Raw genomic sequence first — 17,922 nt, 5'->3', positions numbered from 1 at the left:
TATTATTCTTGGATTGGGCACTTTCATGTAATTTAAGTTGAATAGCTCAGTTTAGTAGCATTCTGTAGCTCACTGAATATAAAATATTCATGATGACTTTGCACAATATTTATATGTTTAAAACTTTTAAACATAATATACAAATGTTCCTGTCTATCATGCATGATTTTGCAATTACCTCCTGTCGGGTGATTCTGAATAACCTAGTTTGAAGTTTTGTTTCTATTAGCAAATATAGTCTGCTTTTGGTTAGATCAAGCCATCATGATGTACCATTACTCTAAACAAGGGCAAGGAACATTTACCTGTTCTGAATAAAGGAATTACTTTATTCAATTTGAAATTTTTTCCAGATTTCTAGACCTTTATTGAACCTGGGGCAATCGGCTTTTTACCTGGCCATCAAACTGAATAATCTGTTAAATGACTTGTGAATGCTCCATATTTCTCCCCTTTCTCGTCTTTTATATACTTCAGTAACATGTTGTGGAAAAATGTGCTCTTCTTCCTCCAAGCCAGAGAAAGCAGAAATGCTTAAATAAATTCCTTTACTATAGCACCAGTCATCTGAGGAACTGAGTGTATCTCAGAAACATTAATTAATTATGCCTCATGGCAACTCTGCATGGTTAGTATTATCATGAACATTTTACAGATAGACTAAGGCATAGAAAAGTGTAATGGCCAAGATTTTTAAATTTGGGTGCTTAAAGTTGGCACCAAAATCCATACTTTGGTACCAGATTAAGTGGCCTGACTTTAAGCATCTCTGAAATTCAGGCCAGTTATATACTAGTGCCTAATTATGAATTGTAGATGCCTAATTTTAGATATCCATTAATAAATGTTGACCAAATGTTACCCAAAGTTTCACACTGAGTCAGTAGCAAGTCAGAAATAGAAGCAAATGAGCCCTGAGTTCTCACTCCAAGCCTTGTGCTCTAATTACTAAACATAACGGGCCTGTTATCCCTTCTGACTGCACAGCCAACATGAAGCTTCTGTTGGCTGCGTATTGCACTATTTATTGATCAATTGAATAAGGAGAAAATATAAAATGTTGGGCAAAACAGCAGTTTTTTGATGAATTTCTGTAACACACTTACTGTGTGTTATTAGGAGCTCATAAAAATGACTAGATTAGTTATCTTTGTCCCCTGAGTGGAAGGAAAGGGAATTCTTTGCATTCAGATGGAAAGCTGAAGGCACTCTCCACATTTTCCGTGGTTCAATGCTTTCTTCACTCACTAAACCTGTTTTGCATCTATCACTCATCTCCTGGCAGAGGAGGACTGGATGGGATTCTCCTCAGAGCCCAATAACATTGTTCATCAATCAGAGCTAGAGGGAGCCAATATTGAGTAAAACTAGTTTTCTTCTCCCATTTTCCAAAAACTGCCATTGGAGCAGCCTTTTTTCTGGCAGTTGTGTGGAGTGAGAGAAAAGGACCAGAAATCAAATGTGGAGACTAATGTGGACTAATGTGGACGATCACAATCAATTAGTTATCCTCTCATTATGATTTAGCAAAAAGTAACTGGAAAAAGTATTACTTCTGTACATCTAAATACTAACATAAAAATGGCATTTCAAATTTTTTTTTACCAACTTTCCATTAGATATCATAATTGAAGTAATGATTACTTTACAACAGATTTGCTGTGTTAGTACACATAAACAAATATTAGCAAAACCCAGTGAAATTTCAATAAAATAGGACAGTGCGATATGCTGATTCCCTACTCACCCTCCACCCTTTCAATCTAATAACGGCATTATCCACATTGCATGCACAAATCCCCACTGGCCTTTCAAAATTGTCATGAACACTTTCCAACCAAGACACACAATCTTCACCACCCCTCCCCACCAGCACAATCATTCACCATTTCACCCACCCCGGAACAACTGGTTCTTCCATCTCCATAGCACCTAATATTGGACATTCCCTCTGACAAATCCAACATCTGGCCCACCTCATCACATCAAAAACTCCTCCATCCCCACAAATCAACCATGCAGGGCATGTCATGTTCCTTTTACAGATATGGACTGGCTAAAGAGCTTGCTTATACACACCAGATGTGAGGTTTGTTTAATTAAGGTATTTTATAAACAGTGCCACCTAGTGGCTGAATAGTTTAGCATTCCATTACTGGCCACCTCTATCCTCATCCCAGTACCAAAGTCTCCTCTCATCTCCCAGCACAATCACCCAGGCAACTCTTCCTCCCTAGTATCACAATATTCTTTGATTTACCCACACAGGCACTTCCTTTCTCTGTACCACAGTTTCACCCCCACCTGGGTATACATTGTGTTGCTGAATATTTTGGCCTCACCAGTTGCTTCCATGAGTGGTGGTAGCTCTCCCTGCTGTCTCCTGTGCAGATCATAATGTACTGATCTTTTGTTCCCTTCTTCCTCCTCTTTACTTCAGCCTACAGACAGCAAGTGGCCATTAGCGGTAGCAAAATCACTGCAAGAAAAAAAGAGAGATGACTTTTAAAATTAAATATGGTATTGATTCTGCAAAGACTTAGCCCTGGTCTACACTGGGGGGGAGGGAGGGATCAATCTAAGTTACGCAACTTCAGCTATGTGAATAACACGATAAATTGATCCCCACTGAATCGATCGCTGCCCGCCGATCCGGCGGGTAGTGAAGACATATCCTTAAGCATGTGAATAACCTTATACATATGGCTTGTGTCCCTGTCTTCATGGAACTACTTAAGTGTGTAAACTTATGTATGTAAATAAGTCTTTGCAATGTCTGGGCCTAAGTTTGTGTACTATACAGTATCAGCATCAGCTATTTGTTAGTCTCTAAGGTGCCACAAGTACTCCTGTTCTTTTTACCATCAGCTATCTAATTGTCACTATTCAAACCTACTGTCTGCATCACGTTATTTATTTCATTGTAAGAAGTGCTGTTGTAATAGCCTTAACATTTTTTGAAGAAAAGCTTTATCAAATTAGCATGACAGCATTTTACTCATTGTACATGCCTGCTCTCTTGGTTAAAAGTCTTATTTTGTTGGTGAGCATGTAGTCTGCTCCTTAGTCTGTTCTTCTGTGCACTGACCAGCTCATGTAGTTCGGCTGATAACTGCTCTTTTATCTAACCAAGCAGAGGGCAAAGGGAAGAGAATCTTTCTACTTCCCAGCTTCAGAATTGCCATTTGAAAGGCCATTGAAACATGAAGAAAAGAGAAGATGAATTTCTGAATCCTATTGCTGAGGAGTCAGAAAAGTCACAAATTACCTTGTAGATGAGCCTCCTATGGAGGGAAGGTATAATTGCAGGTTAGGCTATTATGGGCATACTGAAGAAAAAGGAATTGGGAAAAGTTGCTATAATTGAACCTTCTACCTGTAATGGTAAAATTTAGGGAGAAGGTAGTTGCTTTTAACACTGAAACAACTCAGTGTTAATTAGAGATGATCAGAAAACATAAATTTTCCCCATGGAAAATTTCATATTTAAAATCCCTTTTAAAAAAAATTACCAAAAAGTTTCATGTTTTCTAAATTAATTAACAAAATTAACTATCTTATTTTGTTTAGTTTTGAAATTACATTTTTGGTTTAAATTTTGTGATTCGCAAACACAAAAAATTAATTAAAACAGACATTTTCTCACAGATAAATTTGATGAAACCACAGGAAACTTTTTCAATCAAAAATGTCAACCAGCTTTTGTGGTTAATATCTTAAGTGGAGACTTTAGCTGGGTAGCCAAATTTCACTTAAGAAAGATAGGGGTGAGAATCTGCCAGGGTTTTTTACAAATTCAAATCAACCTAGGTGATTTTAGCTCAATGTTAATAACTTTACTTATTTTTACTGCAGTAAGCAAGACGTAACAAAATCTGAGAATCTTCTAAAACATCCTCAGAGAGGATGTCCTTCTCAGACATGGAAACAATATATGAATATGGGGACGGGTATTTCCTCCAAGATCCAAAGAGCTGTGTCTGAGTGCTAGCAAGTCCATTCATGGCATAGGGTTTAATTGGTAGCTGTACTATACAGTAAGATTTAGAAAAATTAAAAATGATTCTGTAGAATGGGGATGATTATGTTGACCTCCTTTGTAAAGCATTTTGAGATCTACTGATGAAAAATGCTATATAAGAGCTAGGTTTTATTTACTATCATTATTATAATCTGATAACTATAATGTGTTAGATGGACTTGTTCATATCATTTCTCAGTTTTACCCAAACCTTTATGTAGCAACCATCATCTATTTGGGCACTAACAGAATTACACAAAGCAAAATTCAGTCCAAAGGACTTATATTCTAAACCCATCACTCTAGAGCAGTGGTGGGCAACCTGTGGGCCACACGCGGCCTGCCAGGGTAATCCCGCAGCTCCCATTGGCCAGAAATGGCGAACCGCAGCCACCGTGCCTGCGGATGGTCAATGTAAACAATCTGTCTCGCAGCTTGCCAGAGGGATTATCCTGATGGGCTGCATGCGGCCCACATGCCGCAGGTTACCCACCACTGCTCTAGTGATAGAGTGAGCATACCAAAAAAAAAAAAGGAGTTATCTTCAGGGGGAAAGATGGCCTATCATTCTGGTAGTTTCATTACAGGAAGGCAAGTGTAAAAACATGATCCTTTTTGTGCGGTCTGAAGGTGTTAATATCCAAGTTCCTTCTGTCTCCCTATGAGATAGTATTCCATACCATGCTCCTGTTTCTGAAAATGCCTTGACCCCAGTCTCCAATGACCACACCCAAGATTTTAGTGCCTTATACTCTCCTCTTGGAGTCCAATATGCTCATTGAATGGGAATGGAGATAGGATGGAGTCCCGTGGCTCTACATAGGTGAATGCTCTTAAGAAAGAGGATCAGCTGCCCTTTGTGTTTTGGAAAAATATTAATAATACATATAATAATTATATTTAAAGCACTTTACAGCTTCAAAACACTGCACGACCATCAAGTAATTAATGTTTACATAACATTAAGGTATTCCAATATGCAAAGACATTGAAACAACAGATAGTTTGAGAATGCACAAGGCAAATCCCTAAGCATATCCTAAGAAGCTACACAACCTAGCAGTCAAATTCTCTGTAAGCCTTTGAAGAGCAATGTACACAAACTATCCAATGGCAGTAGGACTAAATGACAGGAGAGATCATTTGGAAACCATCAAAAATCCCAAAGGAAATTTAGTGGGTTAGATGCGCCTCCAGAGTGTCAGAGTGAGCAGTATGGTGCCTTTGGTCTGACTGGACCTGCCATATATTTATTATTAGGTGGGAGGGAACTGACCAGATCAGCAATTTTTCTTGTAAACATTGTGAGATTTTGTTGTTAGTTCTGACAACTTATTTACTTATGATCTGATCCTGTGTTTCTCATGTCCATAAAAGCCCCATTGATTTAAATGGGAGTACTGAGTGCACAAGGAATGCAGGATAAGGTCTTTAGAGTTTAGAATCATTATTTAGATTTTAGGCATGCTTGGAGCCAGCACTCTATATTAATAGAACACTTTGCTTCAATTAGCACCCAGTCTCCTGCATCCCTCCCCAATTCCTTGGTTAACATACTTCCTTATCCCTTCACATTAACGAGACAGATGATCTCTACCAGAGGAGGCACAACATGAGCTGGAGTTTGCATATTGTGTCTGATCTCTGCACACACCTCTGCCATGGAAAATGGTGACTGTTTGGATTATTTGTGTGTGTGTTTTTCCTTTCTTAAGTATTGTTGCTGGAATCCTTAAAAGGGGCGTCTTTATTATGAGGGAGAGTGCATTTTCAGGACCTAGACCAGGGACTGTAAAATAAATCATGCTAAAGATATTTGTAGTTGATTAATTCCATGAGGGAGGTAAGAAAACCAAAACAAAGAACAGGAGAATATTCTTGTACATATATGAAATGAATCTTTATTGTAGTGGGACTCTGAAAACTGCAGTACTGTTGCCTTTGCTTTCCACTCATTACAGTTTTATTTGAAAAGCAGCTTAGAAGCATAGTGTAATGGCCACTGAAAACTGAAGCATCCTGCAAATTAGGGGCAAGAAATTATAAGTTTTACATTGAGTTCAATGGGAAAGTCATAGTCCATGCTCCCACTCCTTTGAGGTATTTTCCTCTTTCATTGTCAGCACTATAATAGGCAATCAGTTCCTGAAATGGTGCCCTGCTGTCTAGATGAAGCATTTATAGGTATTTTAACCAATACATTTGAACACTAGTGAATAAAAATAGTTAGACCTTAATAATTTTGGTTTTAAGGCCCTGATCCTGCAATGAGCTCTGCACAGGCAAACTCCTGTGCCCACCTGGAGCTCATTGCAGGATCGAAGCCTAAATTACTAAATTGTCCAATGCAAGCGTATCTTCTGAATTCACACCTGGATTTAGCATGACAGGATACAATATTACAAATAGAACATCCTGATTGCTACTAAAAATATGGTGTCTGTCCTTTAAAAAGTTAATTTCCATAGACTTATGCACATAGATTTACATAGTAATCTGGTGACAGAAGATGAATTAGGGTATTACTAAAAAAATTATATATAAATCACCACAAGTGATTTTCATGGAGAAATACTGTCTCTGAATGCATTCTAGTCAAAACCCTATGCAGAAAATAGCATTTATTTATAGAACCATAACACTGTGTTCTTAGTAAAAAGGAAATTGCTATGTCAACAATGACCCAATATTGCTAGAAAGCATACACACTGGGTAGATAGGTGACCCTGCAGGCTTCATTAAGGGTGAAATTCATTTTTTTCTTCAAAATGCCCAAACAATCTGGCTTTCTGGAGGTACAGGGCAAGTGGAGTGAAATATACCTTCACAATGCCCCCTGGCCTCCTGGCCCCACTCCTTTCCCATTTATCATCCTCCATGCTGTTCTATACAACATTCAAAAATCATGATTAGGCCCCAAAATATCATGAGATTGGCTTTATATATACATATATATGAATTTGAGGTTCTCTATTTCCCCAAAAGGGAAATAGAGAGTGCACTCAAGTCATATTTTCAAGGTGTTCTCTACAACTGTGAGGGCTACATTAAAAAATATAAAAGCTGAGATTTTCCTGGGGTCTCTTGATTCCAGAGTGGAGGTGTTAAGAAAAACAGCAAATGCCACGAGACTCAAGATAAAGTGGGAAGAGTTAGCAACTCTGCAATCCTGAGAAGACTGAAGCATGTGCTTAACAGCACGTGAATAGTCCCATTCAACAAGATGTGAGTAAGCCTTCATAGGAGCAAGAGATCCAAGTGAACAAGGTAGGTGGAGGAACCTCAGTGCCTGCTCCCATAGATGCAGGCAGCACGCCCTGGCTTGAAGAAGTTTCTATTATATACATTATTTAAAGTTTGTTTCAATTGCTGTCAGCACCCTCACTATAAAAATTATTCCAGCACCCCTGTCTGCTTATTCAGAAGCCTCCACTCCACGGCACAGCCACTGCATTGTTTTTTAAGTTTTGTTCTTAGTGAAAGCCAATATTTACTCCATCACTTAGAGCTTGTCTACACAGCAAGTTAATGCATGGCAAGTCAGAGTAACACTGCATCAGCTTACTGCGTAGTATAAGAATCATAGAAATGTAGGGCTGGAAGGGACCTTGAGTAGTCATGTTGTCCAGCCCTCTGAGCTGAGGCAGGACTAAGTATAATTAGACTGTCCCTGACAGGTGTTTGTCTGACCTGTTCTTAAAAACCTCAGATGACAGGGATCCCACAACCTCTCTAGGAAGCCTATTCCAGTCTCAACTATCTTTATAGTTTAAAAGTTTTCTCTGATATCAAAATTTCCCTTGCTGCAGATTAAGCTGCAGATCCTACCTTCAGTGGACATGGAAAACAATTGATCGCAGTCCACTTTATAACAGCCCATAGCATCGGGTCCCCCTAGTTTTCTTTTCTTAAGACTAAACATGCCCAATTTCTTTGGCCTTTCCACACAGATCAGATTTTCTAAACCTATCATTTTTTGTTGCTTTCCTCTGGACTCTGTCTAGTTTGTCCACATCTTTCACAAAGTGTGGTGCTCAAATTTGGACACCGTATACCAGTTGAGGCCTCAGCAGTGCTGAGAAAAGTGGGACGATTACCTCTCATGTCTTACACATGATGGTCCTGTTAATACACTCTGGAATATTAGCCTTTTTCTCAACTGCACCACATGGTTGACTCATATTCAATTTGTGATCCACTATCATCCCCAGAACCTTTTCAGCAGCACTGTCTAGCCAGTTATTTCCCTTTTTGTAGTTGTACATTTGATTTTCCTTCATAAGTGTAGTACTTGGAACTTGGCTTTATTGAATTTCATCTTGTTGATTTCAGACCAATTCTCCAATTTGTCAAGGTCATATTGAATACTAATCCTGTCCTTCAAAGTGCTAGCAACTCCTCCCTCCTTGATGTCATTTGCAAATTTTATAAGCATACTCCCTACTCCATTAACTAAGTCATTAATGAAAACATTGATTAGTACCAGACCCAGGACAGACCCCTGCAGGACCCCACAGCTCCCTCTCCTAGTTTGATAGTAGACCATTGATAATCACTCTATGAATATGGTCTTTCAACCAGTTTTGCACCCACCTTATAGTAATTTCATTTAGACATTTCCCTAGTGTGCTTATGAAAATGTCATGTCAAAAAGCTTTACTAAAATCAAGATATATCATGTCTACAGCTTCCCCACATCCACTAGACCAGTGTGGACATTTCTACAGCACATTGAAAATCCTGGAGTGCAGCTTGTCTTACTAGTACTTGAAAATATATGAAAGATTATCGAGTCATGATTACTATCTTTTTTACATGTAGAACAGTGGAAGAACAGCAACACAAAGAACCATCATGCTTTCCTTCAATTTCATGAAAAAGACTAAGTTGATTTCTAAGTTTGTAATTAAAGTTGTTTTCCTACTTGTAAATTCTCGGGGGCAAGGCCTGACTTCTTGTTATGTGTATACAATGCAATGGGCCCCAAACCCAGATTAGGGCCTCTAGGCCCTTTTTATTTTTAATAGTAAAAATAATGAATAATTTCTGATAATCCTATTTTTATTTCAAAAATTTCATATTGAGAGTTAGATATTTTAGAATGTATTTGAGTGAATTAAAATGTGTAGATCCTCTTAAAGCAACAGTGCCCCATAGTTTAAGCCCCAAATATAAATTTTCATTAATTTTGTAAGAAGTTTAAGAAAATGTATCATTAATAGATATATTTCATACCATATTAAATATGAAAATTGTTTGTTTGATTATGGACTATTTACCTAGAGTATTTCTAATTATGGTTATAACCGGGTCTCCTATGGCCAACCATATAAAGTTTTTATTCTGGGAGAGACGAAGGTCAAAATAGACTTTATGGAAAAGCGTGATAGTGCAAAAGAGAGACAAAAGTCCAGAAATAGAATATGGGCCATATATCATCCATTCACAATGTTAGCAGTGAAACTTACTTCAGACTTCCATACCAATGGTGCATGGTTCCAATGAGACACATCCCTATAATCTATAGATCATTGGGGCTAGAATCTGCCTGGCCCTTTGTGGGTTGGCAGTTGTGAGGGAAGAATTAAAGAGTCTCTCCACCAACTTGCACAGTCTGGATAAAATCCAGGTAGAATAACAGTCCCTGCATTGGGGCTGTTACTAATATGTTCCCCTGAGGAAGTATGGTACTGAAAAGTGAGGAGGTGGATTAGGGAGTAAGTGAATGAGAAGTATAGTTTCCAAAGAAGAGCTTCAATAACTCAGCCAGAGGTTATAGGCCTCCAACTGGTGTAGGTGGGTGAGGTTCTGTGACCTTCAATGTGGAGGAGGTCAGACTAGATGATCATGATGGTCCCTTCTGGCCTTAAAGTATAGCAGTCTATGAGGAGGATCAGAGAAGAGGAAGATCTGGCTGTTCACATGTGGAAAATTATGCTATGCCCTTCAGAAGGGTATAGCAGTTCCTACTCCCATCAGAGCAATGGAAAGCTTCTCATAAAGGATGACCCTGGTGCCTCTTCCATGACAGTGAGATTCTCCACCGCCCCAGTGCAGGGCTCTGCCAAACAAGCATGTCAGTGACTATGTAACAGAGAATGGGGGAGCTGTGAAATTTCTATCCTATAAGCTAGATATATCCCAGGTAGATTTATTCAAGAGTTCTGGGTCATGATATACGAACAGCTCAGGCTGATAACAAAATGTGTCCTAGTTAATAACTAGTCCTGCTTTTAGACTCTCTACAGAAAATGACTGACTCAGGTTACACAAAGTAACTTCCTGGTAGTAGATAAATGCTAGATAGCCAGTTACTGGGAAAAGACATCAATGTATGGAGGGAGCCCCAGTGATGAATTGCAGCCACTAAATGTGCTAATATAGACAAGGCCTTTTTGGAAATACACCCCTAGCCTGTACAAACTTCATAGCCACAGTTCACCACACACCAGCCCTGTTGGAACCATTTTTTTTCTAGGAGTTAAGAGTAGGACTCCAAATTTGATCTGAAGCTGCTGGACTAAGGAAAAAGAGACAGATTTGATTGTATTCTTTGTTTAGCTCACATTTTTGTTTGCTTTTGCTGGCTGTCTCCTACACATAACAAACACTAGCCTGTTCATTTTGGATTATAATTTAAATGATCTGTGCCTGCAGATGGAAAGGGGGAGAGGGGAATGGTGTTTTCTATCACTGGTTCCCTTTTGTTATCCCTTTGATTCCACATTTGTATTTGTTCCCAGCTGATTCTGGTTTCTTGATGGCAGTTCCCCACTACTGATGGGTTGGCCATTGGCCAGAGGTCAAATTGCCTAGCACCCTTTTCCAGCAAAAGGGGATACTCAGCCCATATTTACAGTGAGAAAGTTCATTTGACCTCCGGTTTGACAGCCAAAGCCCCTGTAAGAGGCCCTACCCAAGGAAATAATGGCTCAACCCTTTAGTAAGTGGGGAGGGGCCAAAAATAAATCAGATCAAAAAGTTCCACATGACCAGAGACAAGTCCCCCAGATTACATGTTATTTACTTCTCAGATCAGAGACACTTCCAAAACTGATAAGATCTAGAGTAATGAAACTTTTCTGGCACTTCTACAAGGATTGAATACAAAATTCAATTTGAGACTCACTCTGAAAATCTAGAATGAAAAGAAGATTATTTTTTCTTAATGCAGTGTCAGTTTGGGGATTTGAACATTACAATTGTAAATATGGATGATATATTCCATCACAATAATCCAGCATTAACTCTGTATACATTGTGAGGTATGTCATAATGACAGATAATGCTGTCCCTTTTGGCCCAAGAGCTTAGGCTACATCTGGAAGGTCTTGCAACTTGTTTCCATTTGAAAAAAATTATTATATGAGTCAAGTATTTATTTGGTGCAATTCTGTTTATTTACAAAGAATGTACACAGAGTCCTGTTTCCCCAAGCACAGTAGGACAGGATGCAATTTCCTTGCTCACTGTTTACAAGCCTCTTTCCAGACAGCACTCTGCCCAAAGAAGCTTTCTCTCTTGGCTTCCTCTCAGGGTCACATTCACCCAGAGCTTCTCTGGCTTTCTTCTCACTTTTCTGGGTGATAACTTCTGACATACACAAGCATACTCAACTTCAATCTAATCAATGCCCCAGCCCTTGTGTTTGCAATTAGTTCCCAAGTACTCCCCTCTTATTCTCCCTGAGTTAATTCTTAGGCCTTCCATATCACCAGTGCTTTGGGTAGTGGCTTTTATTTTTTCAGCTATCTTAATCAATAAAGGAACTTAACTGCTTCTCCAAGGTATCTGATTGCCCATAGATAAAAGGCACATTTGCTGTCAGCTGCCAACAACCTGCTCATAAAAAATTTTACAGTTTAACTGGAAATTCTTAGAGAATGAAATAGATTCTAAAAATTTAAAATCTGGGTCTGGGTCTACCTGTCAGAATTCACAGGAGTGATATTGAAAGCTTTTTGGGGAAAAAAATGTTGAGAGTAGCCTTGGGACTGAGCCCTGAGATTTTTTTCATAGCGTGGTTTGTAGACCAACTCTCTTCACATTCATAATCACACAACATCTATGTGGCACTTACAACAATTATTTACATGGCAGAGTAATATTAGTGAAGTATTTAATTTATACTTAGTTGTCTTTTATACAATTTAGCACGTGGGAAAAAAGGAGGAGCCAGCACCATGTAACCAGCCAGCAGACACAGCAAGGGTGCCACAAACCGATAGTAGACCATAGCAAGAGAACCGATGATATAGGGAGAGCCTAATATTTTGTTGAAAGACCTAGATCTGGTATTAACAGAGGTTAGAGTTTTAGGCCTGGTCTACACTATGAGTTTAAATCGAATTTAGCAGCATTAAATTGAATTAACCCTGCACCCATCCACACAACGAAGCCATTTATTTCGAAATAAAGGGCTCTTAAAATTGATTTCTGTACTCCTCCCCGATGAGCGGAGTAGTGCCAATCGATATTGTCATTTCGAATTAGGGTTAGTGCAATTCAATGGTATTGGCCTCCGGGAGCTATCCCACAGTGCACCATTGTGACCGCTCTGGACAACAATCTGAACTTGGATGCACTGGCCAGGTAGACAGGAAAAGCCCCGTGAACATTTGAATTTAATTTCCTGTTTGCCCAGCACAGGAGAGCATAGGTGACCACAGAGAGCTCATCAGCACAGATAACCATGCAGGCCGATAATCAAAAAAGAGCACCAGCATGGACCGTACGGGAGGTACTGGATCTGATCGCTATATGGGGAGAGGATTCAGTGCTAGCAGAACTTCATTCGAAAAGACAAAATGCCAAAACTTTTGAAAAAATATTCAAGGGCATGATGGAGAGAGGCCACAATAGGGACTCAGAGCAGTGCCGCGTGAAAGTCAAGGAGCTCAGACAAGCCTATCAGAAAACAAAGGAGGCAAACGGAAGGTCTGGGTCAGAGCCGCAGACATGCCGCTTCTACGCTGAGCTGCATGCAATTCTAGGGGGGGCGGCCACCACTACCCCACCTCTGACCGTGGATTCCGAGGCGGGGGTAATCTCATCAGCCACACCTGAGGATTCTGCAGACAGTGAAGAGGAGGAGGAGGAGGAGGAGGAGGACGAGGAGCTTGCAGAGAGCACACAGCACTCCGTTCTCCCCAACAGCCAGGATCTTTTTCTCAGCCTGACTGAAGAACCCTCCCAAGCCAGTACCCAAGACCATGACCCCATGGAAGGGACCTCAGGTGAGTTTACCTTTTCAAATATAAAACATGGTTTAAAAGCAAGCGTTTTTTAATGATTAATTTGCCCTGAGGACTTGGGATGCATTCGCGGCCAGTGCAGCTACTGGAAAAGTCTATTAACGTGTCTGGGGATGGAGCGGAAATCCTCCAGGGACATCTCCATGAAGCTCTCCTGGAGGTACTCCAAAAGCCTTTGCAGAAGGTTTCTGGGCAGTGCAGCCTTATTCCATCCTCCATGGTAGGACACTTGACCACGCCATGTTAGTAGCAAGTAATTTGGTATCATTGAATGACAAAGTCTGGCAGCGTATTGTCCCTGTGTTTGCGGGCATTCAAGCAACATCCGTTCTTTATCTTGCTGTGTAATCCTCAGGAGAGTGATATTGCTCATGGTAACCTGGTTGAAATATGGGACCCAGCAGACCTGAAGCGAACCCCCAATAACCACAGAGTCTAGTAAGGTACGAAGGCACCTCGGCCAGGTTTATTGCAACCTCAGACACAGTTGCAGTTCCCCGAAGATTACTTAGTCTACCAGGCATACTACGAGAAAGTGCCTCTTGGCAATGGACTCAGCTCAGTCAGTGGCGGGACTTTCCACTGCCCCCTCGGCTGGACAAAGACACCACCCCAGGGATACAGTCTTATACACAGGTACAAACAAGTTACACATCACTCCTGACGTATTAAGGTGCAACCCCTCTACGTAGCAAGGTGCCGCCTCTCACCTTGTACATGTTGGTTCAATCAAAACAACTCTATCCATCATTTTACCCTTTTGCCCCTGTCATTGGGATGGGTCGGCCTGTTCCATGTTATCTGTGGAACGTTCCAGTATAGTGTATGTTCTGATATTTGGTGTCCAGTACCTTTTAGGTATGTCTCTTTTTGCAGCATCAGCCCTTTCCTTGCCAGCTTCTGTGAGCAGGGCCTGCCTCTGGCTCACAGTTTAACTTTGCTTTATGTTAGCAAAGTCTTGACCATTTCTTTAGTTCGGGCCTTAGGCCTCATACCGGGCCTCTGATACCAAGGTTTATATCTCAGGGCCTCCTCTTACTACATTCCCCCACTTTTTGTCTTTTTAAGGGGAGGATGTTTACCCATCATCCTGGAAAAGCATAATGCATGGACTAAAGATAACCCAGTGGGCTAAACACTGTTATGTGGTTATCTTATTTTACCATCCATACATCCATGCCCCATCTGTCTTTTTAGTCTGCACATTCCCACATACGACTGATAGGCAGATTTTATTATTCAATTATTTTTTAGTCCCTTATGGTGGGCCTGGGAATGTTAGGGACCATGACTGAGGAATGTAGTGTTACGATTGAGCCTTAGAGGCACTCCCAAATAATTAATATATATGAATTATGTGGATATGGCATATATATTTGTGTTGTGTATGGGCATATATGTATAGTATGTATGTATACATATGACACCACCTTATATTCAAGCATAACCATGTTTTTCCAGTCTGGTGTTGTACTCTGGTCCTTTTACTTTGGTAACACAGATAGAAACACACTGCTATTAGGGCAATTCCAGTTATCACCTGTCTCATTATTAGTAGTAGGCTGAGTGTTTTGAAATACTGGATAGGGATTGTGATGGTGTGTCCCACAGTGCTATGTATATGAGAAGAAAAACAGAAATTTGGAGTAGTGACACTACCACTGAGGCCTTTATATATAAATATATTGTAATTAGTTACTATACAGTACTGTCCATTCATGTTATAGGTTACCCTTATGGCTGGTGTCACCCTTTGGTAAGCTTTACTGTGCAGGAAATTGAAGTGGCTAGCTTCTTTGTTTCACGGGTTGCATGGCTCTGCAATACACCAGTAGTTGACATAGATTCAGTTGTTTCTTATGGATGCTGTCTTCCAGATAACCTACTGAATGGACAGCAACCAATTTATAAAATAGTGCTGTGTCAGGATGTAGTATTGGTACCCAGACACTGAACAAGATCGTTTTGAATAACGTGTGCCTTAGTTAGGATGCAGTGTTACTGACCCAAATTATGACTGGTACTAACAGGCAAGGTGTTTATCCAATTTGTAGTTCGTATGTAACTTTTTGTTTGTTTACCACTTTTTTTTTCTTGCCTTCACGTTGTTTGCTGCCATTTGTTTGTTGATTTTTACCTGGGTATTGGTTAAACAGTTTAGCAAGGTTATGCACATTGTAAATGTTGTACAGCAATATTACAATACAGCAATAAGACAACAGTACAACAATAATACAGCAGTACAGCAATAATAAGGTTGTTTTTACATAGTACCCAAGTTGAAATTAAATGATGGCTTATTTTGGTCCAGCTAGTGCTTTTTTAGCTGATTGTTAAGTTAATTGTCCATATATGATAGATAGAGGTGTATTTGACCAGTCTCTTATTTATAAAGCTCTTCATTTTTCTTTTCTTGATGCTTGTGGGTTTCTTTACTATATACTGATATCATCTGGTATTTTTGTGGTGTGATGTCTTCTGGTGTCTTTAGTCTGTGGAATGCAACTTAAACAACTTTTGTTAGTTAACAGAGTAAAGTTTTTGTTTTTTGTTTTTGTTTTTGTTTTCAGTAACCCAAACTTAATACACAGTTTAACTTAGTTTGTTTACAATGTAATAAGAACAAGGTAATAGGGACCGAGCCTTTTATAACACAAGCTATACTTTTGCAATTGTTGTATAGACATTCTTTTTCATTTGATGTGTTACTAATATTTTTATACAAAATGTAATGCTTAACGGCTAAAATAAACGCTCACAATCTTCCATAAGAAGGTGTATTTCTTTCCCTTGCTGAACAATTTGTTTCAGCAAAGGAGTTAACAGAATTTGTATCAAGCTTTTTAGAATTAATTTGCTTGTGATACCAATTTCACTTTTGTTAACTGTTTAGATGCACAAACTTTAACAACCATTGCTTCCCATTAACATAACATAACAAAAGAAAAGTGTATAAAATTAAACCAAGTATAAAATTAAACCAAAATAAATTTTAAATACAGTACTTTGAGGGTATTTGAGGGTATAGTTTCATGATGCTTTGTTATGTTTGGGAGCCAAAGGTGGAAACCTGTTCAAATTGTTTGGTTAGCTTTATGCATAAATTGTTATTTTAAAACATTTTGGTTATGATATTTTTATAACTATATTTAAAAGCCCAAACAAGAAATTAACATTTTATTAATATTATCTTTACCTTAATGTTGAGGTTTCCCCTTACATTTTTTCTTTGAATAACAAATAAAAAAAAATCTTTAAAAAAAAACAAAACAAAACTGTGATTGATAAGAGAATATTTTTTGTTTGCAATTGCATTATTTGTTGAGGCAGAAATATATGTACATATATTTGTAACTGAAACCTTTTTGAACTTTGCACAAAAAATTGGTGCTAAAACTACTATGATTATACCCCAACCATGATCTTAAAATAGTGTGGTACCACATATACATACATTTTTAAAAGGGTATAAATTAACTTTTGTTGCAACAAAATAAAAATAATAAAAAATAGTCATGTGACACACACAACATACAACACAAGACAACATACATGACAAACTTACAATTAAAAACAAATGGCGCCAGAATTCTATTCATAACTATACAAAGTAAGGCAAATAAATAAATAAATAAATAAAAAGGGTTAAACGTTTGAATAACCAAATTATTTCCTTATTTAAAACTTGTAACATAAATTGGTAAAAAATATATTACTATTTGCCAAATGTATTGTATTAATTTGGTAACAAGGAATTTTGCATTACTTTATATTTAACATTATTTTAAAACTCTGCTATATGGAAATAAGAAACGCCCATGTTTCAAATATTAGTGAGTGGTTAGGATTAGAAGCAGAGTGTGCGTTTCTGTTGCTTGGCAACCATATCTTCAAGAAAGTTAGGAATAATTCCAGCTGTTGCATTCCTGAAGGGTTAAAATAATTAATTTACTGGATTTATTTAAAGTAAAGTTTTTACCTCGGTTTTTTTTTGTTTCTTGTTTTATTCTGTTTTTAATTGCTGTATTATTTGGAGGTTTCTGTAAAAACTATAACTTTTAACTTTTAAAACAAAAAGAGAGAGCAGAATTGAGGAGAGGCTAGAGAAGGGGTAGGGGGTTGAAGAGCAACCTAGGAAGGTAGCGAGTCTTGAGCCAAGAGAGATTAACTCTATCAAGATATTTGAAAGTACAGGTAGCAGCAGCAAGTTTAGCAAACTAAGAAAGCATATAAAGGACAAAATTTAACTGTTATGTAAAAATATTTGAGAAAGAAGGTTCTATTTTCAGATATGAGCGCGGAGTGTGGTTCCGTGGGTCAAAGCAGTTGGGAACCTGCACAGTTAGGAACTGTGCCCCTGTTTTTTATCCTGGCTTTGAGAGGAGAATAGGGGTAGTTGCCTGCTGTTGTAAAACCTGAATTTGTTACCCCAATGTCTGTTGCTTTTGTGTGCATGCCAAATGGATGGCGGGAGTGCCCTTTTTTGCTGCAGTTAACTGGTTTTGGGCAACTCCATGTGTTAATGCATCAATTTTAGGTGTTAACCCATTTAATTTTGGTTTTTTACTTTGAAATTCTTTTTTATTTACTCCCCTGCGATTGACTTTACCAATTTGATTTACCAATTCTGTGAAAGTATTATGTGTT

General features: G+C 38.7%; 1 long non-coding RNA gene across 1 annotated transcript in view; it reads left to right on the top strand.

Annotated features, from left to right (window-relative positions):
* LOC117870914 overlaps window positions 1-8,863 on the top strand; it is a 43,332-nt gene extending 34,469 nt beyond the window's left edge. The window contains exons 3-4 of the long non-coding RNA XR_004644069.1: window positions 7,116-7,288; window positions 8,709-8,863. This is a non-coding gene — a long non-coding RNA (uncharacterized LOC117870914). The remainder of the gene's footprint in view (window positions 1-7,115; window positions 7,289-8,708) is intronic.
* The last annotated feature ends 9,059 nt before the right edge of the window (window positions 8,864-17,922 follow it).

Source organism: Trachemys scripta, chromosome 1 (assembly GCF_013100865.1).
Source record: "Trachemys scripta elegans isolate TJP31775 chromosome 1, CAS_Tse_1.0, whole genome shotgun sequence".
Taxonomy (NCBI): domain Eukaryota; kingdom Metazoa; phylum Chordata; order Testudines; family Emydidae; genus Trachemys; species Trachemys scripta.
The sequence above is the reverse complement of the archived record's forward strand: the minus strand, read 5'-3'. Positions and strand labels throughout refer to the sequence as shown.